Source organism: Herpailurus yagouaroundi, unplaced genomic scaffold (assembly GCF_014898765.1).
Source record: "Herpailurus yagouaroundi ecotype Mexico unplaced genomic scaffold, PumYag 141, whole genome shotgun sequence".
NCBI classification, from domain to species: Eukaryota; Metazoa; Chordata; class Mammalia; order Carnivora; family Felidae; genus Herpailurus; species Herpailurus yagouaroundi.
This window is the reverse complement of record NW_024412396.1, coordinates 34870635-34893840: the sequence shown is the minus strand read 5'-3', so window position 1 is coordinate 34893840 and position 23206 is coordinate 34870635. Positions and strand designations below refer to the sequence as shown.

Genomic DNA, 23206 nt, shown 5'->3' with positions numbered 1-23206 from the left:
GCAAACTGATGAATTGCACATACTTCTTCTCAAGTTTTAAGCCCCCTTTCTAACTTACATGAGATGCGTTAACATTACTTGCCAGAAGCTGTAAGCCCAACAGCCAAGGGAGTTGGTTGAGAAGCACAGATGAAAACAGCAGACCACAGGTGCCAAGCATTTGGAAGCCAGCCTGCCCCTGGAACCATTCACCCAGGACTGGCTGATAAGGAAAATTGCTCCTTTTTGTTTCTGAGTCAACATCAAGTTCTGGCACATCTTCCTTTGTCTATTCAATGACAGTTAAAGAAGGTGTCTGAGAAAAGGTGGGCAATCAAGCTAGATATCTCTACTACTCTATTGCTCCATTCAGACCACCCTACAAAATACCAGAATGGGTAGCCTATAAACAGCAAAACTTTATCAAATACTTATCATTATATCCTCAACATGGCAGAATGGGCTAGGGATCCTTAGCCTCTGTGGGATCTCCCAAAGGCCTCACCTTCTAACACCATCACACTGGGCATTAGGATTCCAACATGGGAATTTAAGGGGGACACAAACATTCAGACCATAGTAACTATTATAATCCTGAATGATTCACAAAGAATTCACCTTATGAGCAAGTAGCTGGACCAAGAGGTCACCCCCAATGATTCACTGTGCTAAGAATCTCTAGTAAATATAACAATACACAGAGGAAGCCATCCATGGCCCACATCTTCAGCATCTACGAGTACTTATGTAAGAGAACGCGATAAATGGGAACACCTTGCCCCTTACAATTCCCCAGGGCTTGGACAAAGGTTTACAGGTATACATAAATATTAAACGTGATAGAGTAGGACATAATAAGAGCTCTTAGCAGACTAAAGGAGAGGTCTCCATCACAGGTGACACATTCCCACTGGGAAATCCAAGAAAGTACTGAGGTAGAGCAAGGCTGAGCGCCCTTCTGGATGGGTCTTTGAATGGTTTCCCAGATAGAACTTCACATAGGCGGGAAATCCCAGTAGGAAGGGAAATGTGATGAGGGCTTAACAGCCTGGAAATCTCACACATGAATCCCAGCTCCCTCATTGACATTACTCCTTTCCCTCCCCAGCCTCAGCTGTCTCACGGGGTTTCAAAATGGGGTTGGTGTAAGGATTAAATGAAATTACTTGCATAAAGTGCTTAGCATAGTGCCTGGTGTATAATAAGCACTCAATAGGATCATGGCTCTGGCATCATTACCCATATATTCCCTTATACTTTTCTCTTTACCTTTTTATATTTGAAAGTTACTTTCCAGAAACCGTTCCTAGGCTCTGAAGGAGGCACACTAGAAGAATCCTGTCTTTTTCTCTCCGGAGCTTGGCTACAGAAACAATGATTTGACATCCTCTCCCACTTTCTCCTCCAAACCACCTTCCCTTATGCCTCACATGATAAGCCAGAGTCAGACCCAGATGGAAAACTAGGTAAAATGTAAAAATCCATGAAGTCAGCTGTTTTCAATTATAAACATAATACACTAATCATACCCACAACCTTCTTTGTAGGAAGCAATGAACTGACGGAGAAAATTGCATGTAAAAATATTACAACATGCAACAGTAAGAATGAACTGTTATGTTCCACTTTTACAAAAAAAAAATTGCAGGGGGTGGGGGTGCAGATACGGGAATTGTGGCACAACCGAACTAACCTTAACTGGAATGGAATTCTGAGATGCCAGTGCATGGCTTGTTTGGAAAACTGAGCACCGTCCTGCAAATCAGAACCAGCTGGAAGATTCCATCTAAAACAGATTTGGCCCTGGAAAGGGAAAAAATCTTAAACTGCCTTAAACTGGCTTTGTCAGCCTGCCCTTGGACTAGCAGAAAACACAGGGTGGACCCTTCGGTTTCAGCCTTTTTAAAAATTTTTATTTTCCTAATGGGGTTAACTTTTTAGGGCCATAGATACCAGATCCCAGCACAAAGTATAAAGCCCGTTGTCCTAGTTCCCCCACCTTTACAGTCAGTTTGGCACTAACAAAAAGTCGTGTCACTAGGGTAGGGACTCGGCTTTGGCATCAGGTTCCGCTTATTTCATTTTTCTGTTTCCAGGCTTCCTCATCTCTAAACACAATGATCTTTTGAGGATCAAATGAGTTCATGTACATAAAATGGTGCTTAGCATCTAGCAAGCCCTCAAGAAATGTTAGCTATTATTATTTCAATTCCCCGCTCTTGTTGGACTTATTATTCCAAAGCAGTTTTTTTAATTATTAATAAAGAACAATTAAAAAATACAATGTCTGAGAGCAAGCCTCCTCTAAAACTTCAGATCCTTGAAGGATCTGAAGGAGCACCAGCTTCTAAGTAATGACCCTCCAAATGCTTCTGCAAATACAGTATTTGCACTACAAAGGCCAAAAGAGGGCGGGAATAAAAACTTTCCTCCCTGTGTTCTCAAGAGCTTTGGCCAAGCTTGTTTTAGAGAATTCTCCTCTCCCTAAAACTCGGGGTGTTTTAGACACTGTTGTGTTCTAACACATCAGGATATGTGTTTCTCCATACCATAATACTAACAGTAAAAATTTATTCATAGCCAAACTACAATCCAAAGCAACTAGTAGAAATGCAACGATGTTTTCACAGCCAAATTGCTTCATTTTCGCTTCTTCTTTTTTTTTTTTTTTAAGTAAAATTATCAGTGCTCTCGGGATTTATAGAAAGCAGTCAGCAAAATGTGTTATAAACACCTTCTTCAAAGAGACCCCAGAGAGCTTGACTACAAAATTTCTCACTCTTATAATCCTCCCTATGCCAGTTCTGAATAATCTTAGAGGCACTCTGACACAGAAATTATGGAAGCTCAGATGGTGGGCTACTATAAAGATGTGCTTAGAATGTTTCATGAAGAGTCTGTCAATTACGTTAAGGCTCTGTATAAATGCAACAGCTATTTGATAATCCTATACAAGACACTGGGGATGGTGGGGAGGATACAAAATGACCCATACATGACCCTTGCCTTCAAGAAACCTATATCCCAATGTGAAAGAAATAATCATCTCTTCTTATATAACATTAAAAACAAAATCACTACATATGAAAGGTTTTCTTCACCCTTGTTCTCCCACAAGCATCCTTGAATCTTTTTCTCTTATCTGCATACGAACTCATCTTCCCTTGGCCACCATCATGTGGTCTTTGGTCTCAGTACTCTCTACCCTGTATTGAAGACATTACTTCTGACTCCTTTATTGTTCAGGCTTTGCCAAGATTCCAGAACTGTCTGGGTGCTATGAGTGTGCTGGAGGTAAGGGGGATAGTTGTAGATGTGAGGGGAGATGGGGGGCAATGTTTATACATGTTGGGGGTGGGGTGTTTGTTAAGAGATGGGTATACCAGTAAACTCTCTTCCAGACTGTTCTTCATCCCATCCACACCCACACCCACCCCCGAGGCCAGAGTTATCTTTAGTCTCAGGCTTGAGACATACCAGGAAATAAAAAGAATAAACAGGTCAGCTCAGTCTCCTCAAACAACCCACATATCTACCTCAAGGCTCTAAGTTTCCAAGGTTATTCTAAGAGAAAAGTTGATGAGGATGTTACCAGGTGCCTCTCAACTCTGTTAGGAGCCCCTTCTGGAGGCTAGGAGTCCTGGTCTTGTCTACTTATGTGCCTTGGGAAAAACATAAGTAGGCTAAGATAAGGACAGGAAGGAGGGGAAGGAAGCAAGAAAGGTTACGCTGTTGGCATCAGGACCCTCTGCATCTCTGAGCTGACTCCAGGCAAGAAAAGATTAACAGACATGGTGGGAAGGAGAGAGAAGCAGCACCCACAGCCATTCCAGGGTTGTGATCTCTCTTTGCCAAGCAGAGGCGTGCTCTGATCACCAAGTCCTGCCTACCACTCCCTGCCTACACTGATATTTGAGCATAAATATTATGCTCACCCAAACCAACCCAACCATCCATGTTGCATGCTGCCATAACTGGTGGGTCTTACCTAACAAGATATACCTTTTTCCTCTCATAGGAATTCATGAACCAATGAGAATCCACAAAGATCCAGAAACTATAGTGAAAACCAGGAACCTTTAGGTAAGAAGGCTACTGCAATGGTGTCTTCAAGTAGGATGGTGGTGAAACAGATAGACAATCTACAGATACATTTTGGAGGTTGAACAACAGGGCTTGCATTTGGGTTAGATGTGAGGAATAACATCCAGAAGGCATCAAGAATGTCTCTCAGTTTTCTGTAGTTTGGCAAGTGGGTGGATGACATAGCCATTGACTAAGGCAGAAGAGGATGAGAAAGGACCAGTTAAGATAACAGATTTGAGAAATCTATTAGGTATTCAAGTGGTCATGTCAAGACAGTGGTTGGGTATATGTTCTCAAAGGAGAGGACTCTTCCCTAAATCTGTCTTCCAAATTACTGCTCAAACTAGACAGTAGTGAGGCCCACCAGGAGCTGAGGATCGTTGAGTACCCTGGGAAGAGGAACCATAATGAAATAGCAGGACACACACAGCGAGGCAACTATACTCATTTCACTTTTTATTCATTATTTTAATAAATATTTACTATATGCCAGGACCATGCTAGGTCCCAGGGGGTTTATGTTTCTAGAAAGAGCATTTGTGAGGGCCTGAGCAGGAGGGAGCTGGACAGGTCTAGGAATGAATTATGGTGGAAAGGTTAGATGGCACATTAAGCACAATGGAAAGCCCTTGAAGAGACTTGGGTAGGAGCTAGGACTGTCCCTCATGTGCCCCTCCAGCCCCCATTCACCATCCCCACCTGTATTTACATACTAAGTCTACGCCCTCCCATGCCCAACACATGCAGGGACATGCCTTTCTTCCAGACAATTCCTTTCCAATCTGTGAAAACTCTGCACTTTAAGGAGTGATGACAGGATGTGAAGGAGGTTAAAACAGGAGCTGAAAGCATCTGCTTTGTTAAGTGGACCACTGTCTTTTCATCATTCCTTCTGAAGGTGGACCATTTGGGGCAGGGGAGTAGATTTGTCATGAATAATACTAGCACGGGCTGCGAGAACTCACAAGCATCCTTGCTCTGCATAAGCCTTTTTCTCTGGCCTCCACAGACATGGCTTTCCTAGTTCTTTCTACACTTGGGGGAGAGCAGAGCTGCCCTGCCGGACAACAGCACAGGCCCAGGCTCCTGGTGCTAATGGCAACGCTTCTGGGAGTCTCCTTTCAGCACTGCCTCACAGACTCAGAACTTCCTTTCCCCTCTGCTCCTCTGACTTCAGGGACGGCTCAGATAGGGAGCCTCTATCCCAAGCCCTCGACAAAAATCGAACCACAGAAGTCACAGGCATTTGAATGAGAGCTGGCCGTGAAGGATTAGCAGTGGGTGATTGAAGGCCCAGGTCTGGCTTAAGTGAGTCAAACCGCAGTAATGGATGGAGCAGTGCCGGTCTCTGCTCTGCAGCCAGCCTGGTCCCGTTTCTTTTTCTTTTTTCCCCTCAGCTTTACTGAGGTAGAACTGACAAATAAAATTATATTTAAAGTATACAATTTGATGATATATATATATCATCAAATATATATGTCAACAAATATATATATATACACACACATATACATGGTGAAAGGTTTCCCACCACTGACTTAATTAACACATCTATCACTTCACACTTACTTTTTTGGGGGGTGGGGGGGTGAGAACACTTAACATTTTCTCTTACCAAATTTCAACTGCACAATGCAGTGTTATCAACTATACTCACCACGTTATACATTAGATCTTTAGACCTTACTCACCTTATAACTGAAAGTTTGTAGCCCTTTACCAACCTCTCCCTATTTCCCCCACCCTCCAGTCACTGGGCACCATTTTCGATGAGTTGGGAAAATGATAGGATTGTCATTCTTAAGGCTTAATGATATTCTACTGTGTGTGTACATACATATATATATGTATATACACACACATATATATACATATATATACACACACATATATATATATATATATATATATATATATATCACACACACACACACACACACACACACACACACATACATACACACCACAGTTTTCTTATTCATCCATCCATAGATGGACACTTAGGTTGTTTCCATATGTTGGCTATTGTGAACAATGCGGCACGAACCTCGGAGTGCCGATATCTCTTCAAGACAATGATTTTGTTTCCTTTGGATATAAGCCTAGAAGTGGGATTGCTGGATCATATGGTAGTTCTATTTTTAATTCCTTGAGAAACCACCATACTGTTTTCCTTGGTAGTTATATATCAATCCCATTTCCAACTCTTGAACGGTGCACAGTTCAGAAGAGGGCTGGGTCTCAGGAGAGTTGAACAGCACAGATACAAGAAGCATCTGATTGGTAAGAAAATGTATAACTCCAAGCCACGCAAGGAAACATGCACAAGAGTTTAGCTGGCTTGAGCACATAGTAAGAAAAAAACAATGTAAGGACAATGGGCAGAATCAGTGCAATACCTTTTGATTTTGGACTTTTAACCCCAGGACAATAACAGAAGGCTATTTCTGTGATTCCAGTTTTACATTACTGACTGTTGGACACTGTGTCAAGATACTGTAAATGTGAAAGAACATTTTTATGAGATCATCATTGTTTAATAGAAAATTTCAGTTAATTGGGGAAAAAATATGTGCTAAGTGTCAAAATGATGGAAGAGTCATTTCCAAATGATGTATCCCTGACTCTCAGTTAATAGGGATATCATCATTGATTTAAATATAAAATCTTATTTGTAACAAACATTTTTAAAGGGCTTTCAAAATAAAGGAAGGATTTCTTGTCATTCCTAAGTCTATCACTAAATAAATACAAGAGTGAATCTCTATTGCAACAGTATAAATAAATATCCACTTTATTTATCCTTCAAGTTTCCTGGGAACTATAGGATCCACACACAAGGAAAACAAATTAGTGGGGTAATTTGATGACAGAGGTCCCAGCATTCAGACTCCTTCTGTGTGTATGCAGCCACAGAATGTTCAGGCACAACTAAAGGGCTCCTGCTACTTGAGGAACCAAAGGCTGGCTGAGCTGAGAAAGGAAATGACTGGATTCTGGAGTGGAGTGTGGAGATGGTGGTAAAACAGCCCCTGTACTAGGCCTCCTCAGTCCCTGGGGAACAAGCACTGTCCTCTAATGACATTTTCTCCGAGCTTATATCACCTGTGTCCTGATGAAAGAGAATGTTGGGGCGCATGACTGTGGCAGCATACAGTGTCACATGGGTGGGTCTTTTGGATGAAATGACATATTTTTCTCCCATTCACTTTGGTCAAGTTTCACAGACTTCAAGGGGTGGGGGCGGGTGGTGAGCTCTGTTGCTTAATGTACACAAACAATTACTAGTTGTTAATTTTTCATTTGGAGTCCATGACCGATTGGTCACTGTCTCCTTCAGCTATCACCTGACAAAACTCCAACGTTTTGCCTATTCCACATACCTACCTAGGTAACTGAGCATAGTCAGAAAAAAGTATGCAACCACACTGACAGATCTTTCCTCAAATCCTCACATAAGACCTTGGCTCTGCATCAGATATACCATTTTATCAGTTTCCTCTACCTCTCTTCTAGAGAGGCTATTTCACTTCTCATCTCTCTTCAAATCTCTGGCACAGCACTCTGCATCCACTTGATTAGCCCCTGGCCTTGCCTCTCATTTCACCAGGGTAAAAGAAGCAATCAAAAGAGGGCTTGCAGGGGCGCCTGGGTGGCGCAGTCGGTTAAGCGTCCGACTTCAGCCAGGTCACGATCTCGCGGTCCGTGAGTTCGAGCCCCGCGTCAGGCTCTGGGCTGATGGCTCGGAGCCTGGAGCCTGTTTCCGATTCTGTGTCTCCCTCTCTCTCTGCCCCTCCCCCGTTCATGCTCTGTCTCTCTCTGTCCCAAAAATAAATAAAAACGTTGAAAAAAAGAAAAAAAAATTAAAAAAAAAACAAAAAAAAAAAAAAGAGGTCTTCATACTCTCCCGCAACTTAGTCAACCATCCTACCTGCATCTGCGCCCATAGGCTAGCTTCTGTCTTGTTGATGAATGAGTTATCTGTGCCCTAGCAAAGGCCAAACCTTCTTCTCTTTGTACAGAATCCCACTCCCTCCCATCTGCTCAAGAACAGAGCTCCTACAGTTAGGTCATCTCCCTCCTGCTTCATCAATTTTTTTCTATCGCACTGGATCACCCCACTATTATACACTGTGTTGTACCCTCACCTTTTTGTAAAAAAGATTTCCTAGATCCCACCTTTCCTCCTCTAGCTATATGTCTCTGTTCCCTTTTATAGCAAAGCTGCCACAAAGACTTGTATATACTTGTTATTTCTACTTCTCCTTCAATTCTCTCTTGAATTCATCCCCATTTGCTTTCAATCCTACACGCCATCAAGATTGCTTAAATTCTCCAATAACTTTCTGTGGCCAAAAGCAATGCTCATTTCTAAATCCTCATCTTACCTAATGTATCAGAGGTATTTGATGTAATTGATCCTTTCTTCCTGAAATACTTTCTTCACCTTATTGCCAAAAAACCTGAGTTGGTCACTCTTTCTCAGTCTCCTCTGGCCTCTAAATATTGGAGGGCCCCAGACCTCATATCTTCTCTATCTACACTCACTTTGATTTTATTTAGTACCCTGACTTGAAATATTCTCTATCTGCTGTGGCTCTCAAATGTACATCTCCAATCCCAGTATCTTCCCTTTAGGCCAAGCTCATATTTCCAATCACCTACTCAACATCTATGTCAAGCCCTATCCTCTTCCAGTTGTCCCCATCTCAGTAAATGACTTTTCCATTCTAACCAATTGCTAACGTCAAAATCCTTAAAGTCATCTTCTCTTTCTCTCATACTCACATTCAATCCATCACCAAATTCTGTGAACCCTTCCTTGTAAATATATTAGGAATTTGACCACTTCTTAGCACATCCACCATTACCTCTATATTATAGGACATTACCATCCCTCTCCTTGACAATTACAGTGATCTCCTAACTCGTCTCCCTTCTTCTACCCTTCTCCTCGCCCCCTACAGTGTATTCTCCACACAGCGGTCAGAGAGATTTTGTTAAATTAGAAATCAGATCATGTCACTCATCTTCTTGGAACCCTTCAATGCTTCCTGTCCCACTCGAAGTAAGACTTAACATTGTTCATGGGGCACCTGGGTGGCTCAGTCGGTTAAGTGTCCGACTTCGGCTCAGGTCATGATCTCACAGTTCGTGGGTTCGAGCCCCGCGTCGGGCTCTGTGCTGACAGCTCAGAGCCTGGAGCCTGTTTCAGATTCTATGTCTCCCTCTCTCTCTGCCTCCCCCTGTTCATGCTCTGTCTCTGTACCAAAAATAAATAAATATTTTTTAAAAATTAAAAAAAGACGTAACGTTGTTCCATGGCCTATAAAATCCCAAGGGACCTGCCTCTACTGCCTCCTACTCTCCTCTCCCTCCACTATTCCATTGCATCTATATTGGCCTTCTTCCTGTTCCTTAAATATATCAAGCCTGCTTGTACTGCTTTGAACTCGCTATCTCTTTGCCTCAAATACTCTTTCTTCAGGTAACCAGACAGTTCCCTCTGTCACTTCCTCCAAATCTCTGCCCCCAAATCACCTCATCTGTATTAAAGAACACCCATACCCACCATTGCTCTATCCCCTTTTCTTGCTTTACTCTCCTTTGTATCACATACCACCACCTGACTTGTACCGATCCATTCCTGGAGCATCTCTTTCCCCTCTTTCGATTGTAAGCATCATGGAAGGAGGGACTGCATCTATTTTATTTATAGACATACCCATACTACCTAGAACAATGCTTAGCACATAATAGGCACTCAATTTAAATGTTTGTTGAATAAATTAATTAATGGGGCCATTGGTATGAAGTACTGAGAACTTCCCTCCAACAGGATGAAAAAGACAAGTGAGAGCATTATGCTGCGGTGGGTAGATGCTCTACATTTGTCATTTTCCATGGAAAGTCAGGTAACTGGGTAGAATGTGGAGAAAGATGGCAATTTTCAAGATGCCACAGAGTCCCTCTCCCCTATCCCAATCCTCCTGCCCTGAACCCAAAGGGAGAACTTACAGGGGGCTGAAGTTTCTGCAGTTCATTGAGAAGATAGCTGAGCCTGAAAAATAGCATTCTGTTACTTTTTTGGAGACCGTAATGTACCTCCAGCTGGCATCCTAGGAAGCACCTGTTACCTTTATAGTGATAAATGGTATATGTGTTTAAACAGGTCAATAAACAATTCCATAATAATGCTCTAAATGACCACAATTTGAGATGCTCCACAAAGGGGATGGAGTCCATTAACAGGCTCAGTCATTCTGAGTCTCTCCAGAGGTGGTTCAGATTCCACAGGATGGCTTGAGATCAAAGGTTCCGTGGCTTCCTGGGCCAGGGTCTTAACCCAAAGGGCTACTTCTGCCTCCTTCTGGGAGACAGGAACCAGGATGATAATTCTGGCTGATGAGGATATCATAAGGGGACTGTAAACCACCCAAACCACATCCTAGGATTAGGTCAACAAAACTACAGGAATTGGGGCAGGGGGGATGCTGCTGACTCATAAACTCTATGGAATGAAACTAAACCTAACGCTCAAAGTACATTGGGACCTCAAGGCACCAATTCCATTTGAGAAAGGAAATCAGTAAGAAAAGCTGGAATAGATCCTTTTTTCCCTAAGTGACCTTAGTAAGAAAAGAAAATAGATGCACTAAAGTCACATTTACGACCTCAGAATCTAGTGATGATTAATAAACATGCCTGCGATCTATTTATCAGCACGCTTAGCAGATTATAAAGCCAAATAAAAGCCTTTTTTTTTAATTTTACGGACATATACCCTCCCTCCTCTAGAAATGCCAAATATATTGCTAAGCAATGTTCAGTATATGAGGAACTTTCCTATCCTGGTAAAATCAAACAAACATCTATTTTCTTAACGTATATTTAATCCACTAATGCTCTACTAATCCATTTCCAAGCTCTCTAAAGTTTTCTTCTTTTTTTGTAAAGACTTCCACATGCAGCAGAAGCTCCACAGTATAGCTAATCTAGTTGTTTAAGAGAGATTCCCTTCATGACATTGTTCTTTCTGTATGTGTTGCTTTCTGCATGTGTAGTGCATGTATGCAATGGTCAACTCCTAAGGGATTCGTCTCCTGAGCTGCTCAAAGTATTTTGGGTGCTGTGGGCTCATAGCTAAATTCTCTCCCAGAAGTGCTCTAAGCACCATCTAAAGTTATGCTCCTTCCTGGGGCAGCTCACAGCTTATGACTGGTAGGCACTGGGGGATGAAGGCCTAACCTCTTGTCTCAATAAAGAACAAATCCAAAGAAGAGTCACATGTGCAGAGCTCCTCTTGGACCAGCTGAGGCTTCTGAATTAATTGTACTTAGCTCAACTATCTTCTGTCCAGCTCTGCTCCCCTCTCCCTCCCAGTGTTCTCAGCATTTATTTCCCAGGGAACCCCACCTAGGAGATCCTAGGTGAACTTCTAGGAGTACCAGGTAAGTAAAACATGGTCCTGTCCCTGTCTCGAGTTACTCAGAGGATGAAACACCAAAACAACACAAAAATACACATGCTGTATACAGGCAGAAGGTGGAGCGAGCACCAGCACTTACTTTAGAAGACTCCACAGGGGCAGCGATGCTGGGACTCACCCTAGTCGGATGAGTTCAACTGATGGAAAAGGTGACAAGGTGAGCAAGTATTATAGGTGGGTGCAATAGCATTGGCCAAGTCAGAGAGGTATGACGGAGCCTGGCTGGCTTCAAGTAATGGTAAACCTGTCAGTGTGGCTGAAGCATACCATGAGGCAAGAGGGGAGATAGAAAGTGTCAGAAATGAAGCTCAGAAAGCAGGATAAGTGCTATTACTAAGGGATAATCTAGAACTTCACCAAAAGCTTGGATTCTGGGGGTGCCTGTGTGGCTCAGTTGGCTAAGCAGCCAACTTTAGCTCAGGTCGTGATCTCACAGTTCATGGGTTTGAGCCCCGTGTCAGGCTCTGTGCTGACAGCTCAGAGCCTGGAGCCTGCTTCGGATTCTGTGTTTCCCTCTCTCTCTGCCCATCCCTCACTTGTGCTTTCTCTCAATCTCTCTTTCTCTCTCTCGCTTTCAAAAATAAAACATTTTTAAAAATTAAAAAAAAAAACACACACCTTGGATTCTGGTGTCAGACGGCCTGGGTTTGAATGTCAAATCCACAACTCACCAGCTACGTCACCACAGGTGAACTGCTGAATCTCCCCAAGCCTCAGTTTCCTCATCTAAGAATGAACATGACCTACCTCATAGATATTGCTAGGGAATTAAATAAGGTAATGCACATAAAGTGCTTTGTAGAGAACTGGGCTCAGAGTGGGCTTTCCAAAAAAAAAAAAAAAAAAATTTATTTGTTGTTACAGGCTTTCTCTTACAGGGGATGGGAAATTATTAACAAATCGTAAACAGATTTATACTTTTAGAAAATAGCTCTGATGAGGTATCTCCTTTCTGGAGAAAGGTTCACACTGGAGAGGGAAATTTACAAGAGACTTAAAGCCAAGAGCCCAGGACTTGAAGCGTGGGCAACTCATACAGAGTGAGAAAGGGGCCTGTTTAAGGGCAGCCGGAGCAGCAGCAGCAAGAGAGACAGGACAGAAATCAGCACAGGCTGCTGGGAAAGCCAAAGATGCCTGCAGGGAGGACTGGAGTCCCATTCTGAATATTGCAGACCATAAATTATAGGAAAAGCTCTGAGAGCTAAGTAAATAACATTCCAAGTGTTGCTGCAAAACATGCAATGCGAACATCCCTGAAAACTAACATGCTTGCTGTCTTCGTTCATTCAAAGACTACATCCTCAGGATTCTGTTTATCAAAGCCTATTCCTAAAAGCACATCCCTTATTCGCTTCCTAAGATACACCTCCCACCCAAAGAAGTGTTATAATGGATATTCTCGTACGAGTGAGTATTAATGAACAGCAATCAGGATGATTTGTAAAAAATGTATTTAACTAAGCCTCAGGATAATTTAAGGAAAGTGCCTATATGCTCCAATCTACTTCTGGAAAATGAAAATTAAAGTTAAAAGTCCAGCCAGGGATACTGATCAATCAAATGTCAATATTTAGAACAATTATTGCCTAAGTTAAACTCAAAACTATATAAGTCAAACCTTTAATTATATAGTTAAACAAGTATGGAAGTTAAATCTTTAATATATATAAAAATTCATGTATATTAAAGTTAAACTTTTATTAAAATCATAATGAGATATCACCATATATGCAGCAGAATAGCTAAAATCAAGAGGAACAACAACACCAAATGTTCACAGACACGTGGAGCAACCAGAACCCTCACACACTGTTGGTAGAGTGTGAAATGTGAGAATCGCTCCGGAAAAAATATCCGCCAGTTTCTTATAAAATTAAGTCTACGCATACTCTGTAAGCTAGTCATTCCATTTCTAGGTATTTATCCAGGAGAAATGAAAACATATGTCCACAACACGACTTGAACAAGAATATTCATTGCAACTTTTTTTTATGTACTGACAACTGGAAACAGCCCCGCCCCAAAACTGGAAGACTGGAAGAACACAGAATGGAATATTCATGCAATGGAATTCTATCCAACAATAAGAAGGAACAAACTACTGAAACAGACAACAAAAGAATCTCAAAAACATTATGCTGGATGAAAGAGACTTTACACAAAGGAAGCAAAGTGCATGAGTCTATTTCTATGAAGTGCTAAAACAGGTAAACCTAATCTATGGGAGGAAATAGAGCACTAGCTGCTGCTGAGGGAATAGAGGTAGGTATTGACTGAGCAGGGAACTTTCTAGGTGATGCCAATGTTTTATATCTTGATAGGGGTTTGGGTTACCCAGATGTATGCATTTGTCAACTCACAAACATACACTAATGATACGTGCGTTTCATTGTATGCAAGTTTTATGTTAAGAGGAAAAAAAATGCTTTATGCCCCCAAGAGAGAAGCAACTATACATAAAGCAAATATTAAAAAAGAAATATAAAATAAAAACTAAACAAATATTGAAGTCTAGTTACTGATATACATAACGAAGTAATTAGGGGTTAGGGTACAGACGTCTGCAATTTACTCTGAAATGTGTCAAAAATGAGACGAATAGATGGATAGATGTATGATAAAGCAAGTATCGTAATATGTTAATAGAACCTAGGTACGGATTTACAGGTTTCACTGTAAAAACCTTTCTACTTTCATGTAGGCTTTTAATTTTTCATTAAAAATGCTGCGAAGGTGATTTTATTTTAGAAGACATAGATTCAAGGGGCACCTGGGTGGCTTAGTCAGTTAAGCGTCTGACTTCGGCTCAGGTCATGATCTCACAGTCTGTGAGTTCAAGCCCCATGTGGGGCTCTGTGCTGACAGCTCAGAGCCTGGAGCCTGCTTCGGATTCTGTGTTTCCTTTTCTCTCTGCCCCTCCCCCACTCACTCTCTGTCTCTCTCTGTCTCTCAAAAAATGAATAAACGTTAAAAAAAATTAAAACACGACATGGATTCAAGTCAAAGGATGGAAGCTTAATCTCGCAACTGCCACAGCCGGTTTCTCTGGGTGGGTCAGAGGTCAGCTGGAAAGTGAAAACCCTGATGAAAGTATCAGGGGTGGGGGAATGTAGGGTGCATGATGGGAAGAGCAGGGGTGCAGAATGTACCAGGACAAGACTTCCCTTTCTTGCTCAATCTGGTATTCGGCAGACCAAATGAAATCCAACAGCTGAATATTCCGTAGACTGAGCACTTCCCCATTAGCTTTGAAACTTAGACCTAGCAGACAGTCTGTGGGCAACTCAAACAAATAAATTAGCTAGCAGGTCTTTGCAGGGGTGAGCAGTAAGTGGTCTACATGTGCAGAGCAGAGTGGAGCGGGTTGGGGGGGGTCTTCTTCCTTCTTCCTGTGGCACAGACAGGCAAAGCTGCTGTGAAAATAAACAAATGGATCTGTGGGGTTGAGGGGCTGTTTGGCTATGCTTGGGCTAAGCCCCCTGCCCTCTGATCCCACAATGTTTGTGGAGCCTATGTTACTGTCTAGCAACAGGGTCTATTTTTCTATCCCATGGCACTGGTGGATGCAGCTGTCTGTGGCTGATTTATAGGAGGAAGTCACCAGTAGGAGCCCCAGGAGGCTCTCACAGCCCCCATCTTCATTTTCACTTCCCAGTTCACAAGCAGCCATGGGAACTCAGGGGTGGGGTACTCAGTGAACTGAGGGGTGTTGGGGGCTTTATCCTTCAGGGAGGCACCCCTCACTCCCAAAGAAGCCCCAGAAGGCTGTCAGACTAGTCATTTTCTCTGCAACTGATTGGATTTAGATACTGTTTGCCATGCACATTTTTCATTGTTCTTCGTCTCTAGCTCTAGAGATGCTATTTCCCCCTTCAGGGGAGGGTTTAGAGGTGGGGCTTGGGATAAAAATGGACATCTTTTTTCTTCAGTTTATTAAAGTAACACTCCTCTACATTTGTGTACCTTAATGGAAGCAGTCCTGCCTTTCAAATACGTACGTAAGTATACAAAGAATCCAGAGTCTTTCCAAGAGGGGCAACCACAGAGAAAACACTTTCCATCCATTATTCTGTGCAATGCTTGCCATAGCCTATAGAATGGGTAGTATCATCTCCAGTTTACTGCTGGGGAAACTAATGCCCAGACAGGTTGAGCGATCTTCATGAGATGCACAGTTAGAAAGCTTTAGAGCTTTCTGTCTGACTCCAAGTTCCACAGTGTGAAAAGCCATTACCCACAATTCAGACTGGGAGACACTTTCACCCATATTGTTTATTTTATATCCATGGTAGAAGCCAATCAAGTAAATCCTCATTATCATAAGCTCCCTGAGATTTCTCTCTCAGGCTGAACTTCAAGAGCCAGTAACCCTAACAGCAATGATGTGGCAGGCTTTATATACGATGTGGCCCAGTCAGTTGAGCCTCTGACCTTTGATATCAGCTCAGGTTGTGATCTCGTGGTTGTGAGATCAAGCCCCACACTGGGCTCTGTGCTGACAGCACAGAGCTTGCTTGGGATTCTTTCTCTCCCTCTCTCTCTGTCCCTTCCCTGCTTGTGCTCTCTCTCTCTCTCTCTCTTTCTCAAAATAAATAAATAAATTTTAAGAAAATAAATATAATGGGGTACCTAGGTGGCTCAGTCATTTAAGCATCCAACTTTGGCTCAGATCATGATCTCATGGCTGATGAGTTCAAGCCCTGCATCAGGTTCTGTGCTGACAGCTCAGAGCCTGGAACCTGCTTCAGATTCTGTGTCTCCTTCTCTCTCTTCCCCTTCCCCACTCACTCACTCTCTCAAAAATAAATAAACATTTAAAAAATAATAATAAAACTAAAAATACTGATTACACTCAAAGCCATCACTAGGTATGAATCTGGCCTAAACTGTTAGTTGCAGTTTATGCCCCAATTTTGCACCCCAAACCCCATAAAAACCCCTGAATCATTAGCACCCTACCAAACCCCAGGAAAAATCCAAGGCTAGCCCTAAGTCGTGACTCTTGAGAAGCTAAGTAGCTCTCCAGAGCTTCCTTGAACACCAAATAAGGAGATTATACATGTTTTAATCTTTAATCTTTGTATATATAATTTATAACTTAATATTAATAACAGTAATTTTAGTTATAGTAATAACTTTAAGTAATTTATAACTGAAATAATTTAATATATTATTTAATTCTTATCACCACCCTACAAGGCAGATACCATGATCGTTTTACAGATAAAGTAATTGAGGCCCAGAGAAGTGAAGAAATGTCCAGCAGCCAGGGGTGTCAAGATTCACATCCAGGTCTGTCTCTCTCCTAAAGGAATCTAATAACCATGGTGTAGCAATTCCATTCTCAGACCTGTCATTGCCATGCTATACTTCTTCCTACAGGTTTCCCTTCCCCCTCTGCTATATATGAGTATCCACTGGAGAATGTGGGAGGAGCTAAAATTGGAGGCAGGTGATAAGCATGTCTCAGCAATAGACTGGAGCCTGGAGGTAACTGCTGGGCTTGAGGGGATGGAGAGGAGGAGTCTGTGAGTGAGCACAGATTTCCAGTTTGATGGCCTCCCATAGGGTATCCCATCTCTTCACAAACACTGCAAAGCAGTAAATCCCTAACCACAAGAACACTCAGATAGCCTGTGGTCTTCTTCAGCTGGCCCACCGATGAATTTTCTTGGGTCTTTTAACTGAATTAAACTTCAACAATTAAAAATGAGATTTCACATTAAAAGCCCAATTTCTAGCTTCTCTCAAGAAATCAGAAGATTCAGCAAGACAAGGCTCATGTTCCCAAATGGCCAGGTCCAGCTGAACCGACAGTAATGGCTGCGTGCCAGGATCTACATTCTCCAGTTTGCCCAGCATCACCACCATGTGCTAGTCTTTCCCCAGGGTCACCACCATGTCCCAGTCTTTCCCAGGCATTCAGACATTTACTTGGCTCCAGGAGCTTTTGAGTTGGCAACCTCTACATACGTACCAAGAAGCAAATATTCATTCAACAAGCATCTTAGGCCCTTGACTGGCAAGGCATAAGCTGCTACCAGGGATACGAGAAATATGATATGGCTCCTGCTTCCCACACAGTATGGTCTAGTGGGAGATGTGAGTGAACATGCCCCCTAGAACATGAGCTCCCCAGGACAGGAACTATATCTATTCTGCTCACAGTTGTCTCTAGCACCTAGAAAGTACCAAGCACACAGATGCCCATTACTTATTGTTGAATGGAAGGAAGGAGAGAACAAAGGAAAGAGAGAGTGAGAAGAGGGAGGGAGAGAAGCAGGCAGGCTGCTTCAGTCCCTTCTAGAACATTAAGCAAGAGATGACAGGGAGTTTGGCATGCAGGGCAGCCAGTGATTAAAGCCAGAGAGAAGTGATACTAAGTGCTCTAGGAATACAGAGGAAGAATTTTTCTATGTGGCACGACCAAGGGAGGCTTTTCAGAAGAAAAGAGGCTTACTGGATGTTTAAAAACACTCCTGATATTTAAATATTTGCCCTCTCTTTAGTAACCTGGATTGACTTGTTGAGATTGCTTCATCTCAAAAGAGAAGGTCCAGGTCTAAAGCCCACAGACTGCTCAAATATGCTCCCTCCATCAGAACAGACTCTGGCCAGGAGGAGCATTGGATGGGACCCCAGGCTGCTGTTCCCATAAGCCACAGAGGCAGCCAGACCACAAGCTACTACAATGGTAGTCTGTGCAAAGAAACCTATCTGGTCCCAAGGCTCAGGAGGTGGGAGTAGGAGCAGCCTTTATTTCAAAGTGGACCGTGCAGAAGCTCCCAGTTTGGTACAGTGAAGTGCACTGACCTCAGATTTCTGATTGTTCTGTGGACAATTCTCTTGTTTCACCCTGAGCCATTCAGTGAAGCACAGGGGCATCTAGCCACCTCTGCCTCTCGCCTGGTCTTCTAGAGCTTCTGTCACACAGGGCCTCACTCTCTCTCCCCAAGATAGGAGAATATGCGTCTGTTCAATATCTGAGGTCTTGATTCAAGTCCAACAACACACTGGGCTTTCCTGAGGACTCCTGGTAAGAAGACACTACTTATCTCCATTAACCTCTGACCCAGCTAAGATGAAACAGCTTCCATCTGCAGGCCTGAGTGCCCTTGTCCCTGAACTGAAGCTAAATAAAGTATGAGGGAGGGGGCAGGAACCTGGAGTGGCCCCAGACTCGCTGCCTTCATCCCCAGGGAACGGCTGCCCCCTCCCTCTCGGGTATATACAGCCCAGAGCCTGTTAATAGATGATGCCTTGGGAATCCCTCCAGGTGGCCTCGGGGTTAAGAACTACATCTGGAGGAAGCAGTGCCTCCTAGGAAGATGGAAGGGCCATAAACCCTCAAAGACCGTCCATTTGATTTATGTAATAATCATGGGAATGTTCATCTCCAACGGCAAAGCCATTCATCCAAAACTCCACCTCCTCTGTCTCCACACCTGACTTTCATTGGCTGTTCCCATGAGCTGTGAGCCAGGCTTTTTACGTGCAGCATCCCATTTAATTCCCTTCACAAGCCAGAGAGCCATATATTCTCAGGATGCTCTGTTTACAGATGAGGAAACAGAAGCTCAGAGAGATCAAGTGACTTGCTCGAAATCACAACTACTGGTTGCTGAGTTGTTCACAAGAGTGAGTGGCCCAGCTTAGAGCATACCATGTCTGCCTGACTCCAAAGTCTATGCTTTTCACCCCTGTTCCACACTTCCCCAGCAATCACACCGGGAAGTGCCTATTTGGTTGAAAAGAAAAAAGTCCAGTTCATCCAGAGGCTACGATGATCCTGCTCTTCAGTTCTTTTATTGAAATCTTAATTTATAGGACAGCGGAATAGGAAATGTATTATCTGCCCTCTGAGAACTGTACTTCACTCCAGTTAATACTAGATGCCTGCTCGGAGGCATCACAATCCCAGACTTCAAGCTATACTACAAAGCTGTAATCATCAAGACAGTATGGTACTGGCACAAGAACAGACACTCAGATCAATGGAACAGATTAGAGAACCCAGAAGTGGACCCACAAACGTATGGCCAACTAATCTTTGACAAAGCAAGAAAGAATATCCAATGGAATAAAGACAGTCTCTTTAGCAAGTGGTGCTGGGAAAACTGGATAGCAACATGCAGAAAAATGAACCTGGACCACTTTCTTACACCATACACAAAAATAAACTCAAAATGGATGAAAGACCTCAATGTAAGACAGGAAGCCATCAAAATCCTCAAGGAGAAAGCAGGCAAAACCCTCTTTGATCTTGATCGCAGCAACTTCTTACTCAACACATCTCCGGAAGCAAGGGAAACAAAAGCGAAAATGAACTACTGGGACCTCAACAAAATAAAAAGCTTCTGCACAATGAAGGAAACAATCAGCAAAACTAAAAGGCAACCAACAGAATGGGAGAAGATACTTGCACATGACATATCAGATAAAGGGCTAGTATCCAAAATCTACAAAGAACTTATCAAACTCAACACCCAAAAAACAAATAATCCAGTGAAGAAATGGGAAAAAGACATGATTAGACACTTCTCCAAAGAACACATCCAGATGGCCAACCGACACATGAAAAAATGCTCCACATCACTCATCATCAGGGAAATACAAATCAAGACCACAATGAGATACCACCTCACACCTGTCAGAATGGCTAACATTAACAACTGAGGCAACAACAGATGTTGGCGAGGATGCGGAGAAAGAGGATCTCTTTTGCATTGTCGGTGGGGTTGCAAGCTGGTGCAGCCACTCTGGAAAACAATATGGAGGTTCCTCAAAAAACTAAAAATAGAACTACCCTACGACCCAGCAATTGCACTAGTAGTAAAATGGCATTTATCCAAGGGATACAGGTGTGCTGTTTTGAAGGGACGCATGCACCCCCATGTTTATAGCAGCACTATCAACAGTAGCCAAAGTATGGAAAGAGCCCAAATGTCCATCGATGGATGAGTGGATAAAGAAGATGTAGTGTATATGTATACAATGGAGTACTACTCGGCAATCAAAAAGAATGAAATCTTGCCATTTGCAACTATGTGGATAGAACTGGAGGGTATTATGCTAAGTGAAATTAGTCAGAGAAAGACAAAAATTATATGACTTCACTCCTATGAGGACTTTAAGAGACAAAACAGATGAATACAAGGGAAAGGAAACAAAAATAATATAAAAACAGGGAGGGGGACAAAACAGAAGAGACTCATAAATATGGAGAACAAACTGAGGGTTGCTGGAGAGGTTGTGGGAGGGGAGATGGGCTAAATGGGTAAGGGGCATTAAGGAATCTACTCGAGAAATCATTGCTTCATTATATGCTAACTAATCTGGATGTAAATTTTAAAAAATAAAAAATAAAGTTAAAAAATATATATATTAGATGCCTGCTATCTGCCAGGCCATATTATTCCATGCAATACCCACTGTAAATACTACAGGAGGCATCACTAAGTATTAGACAGACCAAGAGTCTGTTTGTATCATTCTCTGAAATTTGTGGATTTTAATTCCCATAAGTAATAATTCTCTTTGAAGACGATAAGCAGTGATAATCAGAATGAATTAAAATTAATTTAAATAAAGAGAAATCAAAAGTATTTTTTTTAATGGTCTGCTGCTCGGTGGAGTTGACCAATCAATGGACTCAAAATGAAAGCAAGGCCACAAATCTGAGACCATAAAAGAAGTCTTTTTAAAAGGATAATTTAGGTAAATTTGGATGGGTCCATAAAGAGCCCCTTGGGGGTAAACTATGTCTTATTTGTTTTTATATTCCTAATGCCCAAGACGTAACATGTGCTGAGTGAAGAAGCATATGAATGAATGATTTGCAGGCTTTTCCAAGCAGAGGCATTTCCTGGGCTATGCCACGAGCATGCTATGCCAACTGCATAGCATATAAGCAAACTTAAATGAATTCATCACGGGGAAAAAATAACCTCTGAGGACTTTCTTCATACTGCCTAGGTACATGGAGGTGTGTTCTCTCATTTAATACAATAAGACGATGAAAGTTCTATTGTGCACCTTGAACAGTGAGCAAACTAAGGTTTATAGAGTTTAAGTGACTTACCAAAAAGCCCAGAGCAAGAAAGCAGTGAAGCCCCAATCCAGACTCGGGTGAAGGCTCTTGAGCGCACTCCCTCTCCCTCACCACACTTTCAAGGAGTTCGTGTTTCTCTGCTGAGGAGGACGCTGCAGTGGACCTCCAATTCTGCGAAGAAAGGCAAATGGCAAATCACTTTGCAAAGAAGAGAACTATAACCACTTAAAATGGAAGTGAGGCCACATTGTGACTAAACTGGAAGTTCTTAATCTTTTTATTTTGAACATCACCAGCGAGAGGAGAGAGGGCTGGGCACATCCCTGTCGTGCAGTCTGCCCCGTTAGTGCACGATTGGTGGAAAAGCAGACACTAAGAGCCCAGCAGTTAACCTCCTTACTCTCAGATTCTTGCTCTAAAACCAGCAAATAAAGCCCCTCGCTAGCACCTCCACCAGAGACTTTAGAGAAGAAATAAATGAACAAATAGATTCAAAGGGGGCATTATTGCTGTTTGTAACCAATTATAGGTTTGTTTTATCTTTCAGGAGATGAGGAGTATTAGGAGGATACAGATGGGGAAGAAAGTTGAAAGGACATTGTTTTTAAAAATGTGTGTAATTTTCTTTAAATTTAAATTTAAACTCCTTTAAACTCCTTCTTCTAGCTAACCCCAATTGGCTGTACAACCAGGCAAGTTTGAACTGTTAGTCCTGTACACGAATTAACAAAAATATTTTATTGTGTGTACCTTATTGCCCGATGCCCATTTTGCTGCCTGCACAATTTCTTTGCAAAAATTTCCACGGTCCGATGCAACTGGTTTAATTTGGCCTGTAATTGAGCTTTGCAGACAGCTAAACTCTTTTTGAAGTAGAGTGGATAAAGAGGGAGCCAGGGAAGCAGAGTTCCCTAAAAATCTTTCCATGTGCACACATTTTTTTCCAGCCTGGTGTGCTCTCTGAACCATTTCCTGCATTTAGCAGGTGGAGCAAGGGCTCATGTGAAGGAAGGAAGCACACACATCATGACTCCTCACTGAGAGTCAGCTCTTTTACCCTCTGTTCCTGCTTCCCCCGTTGTGAACATATTTGCTGGATCAAAAATTGAGACACATGGTCTGGCCAGGAAAAATGAAATTAAGAAAATTAAGAATGCTCCAGAAAATCTAGGACATATGTTCTCCAGAGCTGTAGCAACCTGGCACTGTGTACACAGTAGGTGCCTAATAAATGCCTGCATTGAAAATCACAGCAGCATTCCAAACGGCACTTTGAATTTTCTTCAAAAATCTTATCTGCAGCTAAAATTTTTTCTAAACCCTAAATTCCTTCAGAACCCAGGAGTATGCTGATTTGCTATAGGCCTCTGCTGGGTCCATCCAACTTAAGTACCACTGTTTTCATTTTGAGATTTAAACTAAATCTAAAACTGAAACCTGGGGTAACCGGGTGCCTCAGTCCATTAAGCATCTGACTCTTGATTTCAGCTCAGGTCATGATCTCAGGGTCTTGATTGAGATGGAGCTCTGTGCTGGGCATGGAGCCTGCCTGAGATTCATTCTGTGTGTGTGTGTGTGTGTGTGTGTGTGTGTGTGTGTGT

The 23206-nt window shown here is 42.4% G+C and overlaps 1 long non-coding RNA gene across 1 annotated transcript in view; it reads right to left on the bottom strand.

The window, feature by feature from the left end:
• The window catches only part of LOC121031835 (uncharacterized), a 177746-nt gene extending 155976 nt beyond the window's left edge, over positions 1-21770 (bottom strand). Inside the window, exon 1 of the long non-coding RNA XR_005790921.1 lies at positions 21636-21770. This is a non-coding gene — a long non-coding RNA (uncharacterized LOC121031835). The remainder of the gene's footprint in view (positions 1-21635) is intronic.
• Between the last annotated feature and the right edge of the window lie 1436 nt (positions 21771-23206).